The sequence below is a fragment of the Lupinus angustifolius genome, chromosome LG09 (assembly GCF_001865875.1).
Source record: "Lupinus angustifolius cultivar Tanjil chromosome LG09, LupAngTanjil_v1.0, whole genome shotgun sequence".
NCBI lineage: Eukaryota > Viridiplantae > Streptophyta > Magnoliopsida > Fabales > Fabaceae > Lupinus > Lupinus angustifolius.
Genome location: NC_032017.1, coordinates 12,969,321 through 12,971,697, shown reverse-complemented (window position 1 = coordinate 12,971,697; position 2,377 = coordinate 12,969,321).

The following is a 2,377-nucleotide window of genomic DNA, read 5'->3' as shown; positions in this document are numbered from 1 at the left end:
CATGCCCTGGTATAACTTGATTACTTTTAGCAATTCATTTTCAGCTTTTGTCTTGAATTTTGGCTTAAATTCTTGTCCTTCTTTGGAATTATTCTTTATTATTCAATTTCCTACTAAACTCAAAGAAAACTTGGACAAGAATTAATAAAGAACTAATTTATTCAATCATGCAAAATTCACCTAAAAAGTGTTAATTTAAGTTGGTTTTCTACAATTTGCATAGGATAAAGTGCCATAAAATGATAGTGAAAAGTGTATACATTTTGCACTTATCAATGTGCCTTGCTTCGCTGTTGATCTTTATCCAGTGCCAATGGTTGACACGCGTCCAAAACACGCTATTTTCCTTTCTAATTCCGACAACATCCTATGTACCCCTCCCATTTTTCGTGTCCACATATATCGTTATGCTTCCTGTTTTATTTTAATAACAATAGTAATGATGAATAGAAAATAAAACTAGAATGATAATTAAAAATAATAATAATTTTAGTGGATGAAGTTTATTCTATGATTAATAAGAAATGTAACTCATGTGTTATTCTGTAGTTTTATTAAAAATAAATGATGATTTATGAATACTAAAATGATGGATTTATAATTTGTGATGACTAAAAATAGAAAATAAGTATTATTCATTGAAAGATAAATATGTCAAATAATGTTTTACTCAATATGAGTTTTTTTGATATTTCTAGGTGAAATAAAAAATTTGGGTCAAATTAATTTTTTCAATAAAATAAGAGTTTTAAGTGATTTCTTAAATAAAAAATACCAAAAAATAATTCTTCAGATTAAAGTGCATGAATCTAAACTATAAATCTTAGGGACACCAATCAGAGATGAAACAATATGCAAGAATTGAAACTACAATGAATTGGAGTTTCTGGAGATTAAAGTGCACCTATGGCACAAGGTTAGCCTATTAGTTTTTTCCACTATTGTTGCCCCCTAAGGAATGCTTGTAATTCATAAATTATAAGTAGTTAATATTTGATCTTAACGAATAAGTAACTTTCAGTTTTTTTACAAGAGCGTACCTCCTGAAGTAGTGGATCTTGTATCAAGGTTGCTTCAGTATTCTCCAAATCTATGTTGCTTCGTTACAAGAGTTATTAATTTGCCTTCGAGATGTTACCTTTTAATTCGAAGTTGCATATTTGGTAAAACTGTGTTTATTTCTAAATTTATCACATATTTTGCTAACTTACACGGTTTGAGGCAATAGAAAATAGGAAAATATTTTGCGCTCTGAATTTGTTAGCCTAATCGTTTCTTGTTTACAATATGTTGTATGTACACACCCCTTCTTCGATAGTCTGTGAGAACCAAACGCGAGCTTGCCAAATGGGCGACCGTTACCGCCTTTGAGCAATTTCAACAGCGCGAGCTTGCCAAATAGTTGACCATTACCACCTTTGAGCAATTGCAACAATGCTTGCTTGAGAATATGTTGTTGAAAGTGGCACATTCAACAACTTTTACTTAAGGAAGCACTAGTTGAATACGTAACTTTCTACAATGCTATTAAGGCATTATTGAATTTATCCCTGCATTCTACTGTGCTCAATTTAAAGAGTTGTTGAAAGTCAATTTTAAGAGTTCTCGAAAGTCAACTTTAAGAGTTGATGTTTTGTAATTTTGGCATAGTGATGTTCTAACTTTTTTATATTATCTTAAATTTTTTGAAGTCTTCAAAACTAAATACACAACTATACTTTATTTTCTAACAATATCGTTATTTAGTGCGCCACTCTTCTACCCCAAGTTTTTCATTTCTTTCAATTGTAGTTTCAATATCAATAAAATATAACCTACCCCAAGTTTTTCATTTCTTTCAATTCTAGTTTCAATATCAATAAAATATAATTATTTTACTTAAATTGTATGAAAGTTCTACATAATCCAATGATTTTTTAAACAATAAAAAATAATTAAATATAAGTATTATAAATAAATAAAAATATGAATTGTATTTATACCTTTTCCAGAAGAGTATCCAAAATAATACAACAATCAAAAGGAACTCCATAGTAATAGACATTAAATTTTTCGGATGGTGAAGTTTAGTCCATGAATATTTAATTTAAAATCACCTTCATTTTACAAGCTAGTTTCCGGATGAGGTAATCTGCACATTCTTCTGGTTCCATGTTTTCATGTTAGAAATAATAGAGAGAATAATCATTGGAACCAATAATGATTAGTTATATGAATTTGGGTAAGTGTGATAAGTGCCAAAAGTATACACTTTTCACCATCATTTTATGGCACTTATCCTATGCAAATTGTAGAAAACCAACTTAAACTAACACTTTTTAGGTGAATTTTGCATGATTAAATAAATTGGTTCTTTATTAATTCTTGTCCAAGTTTT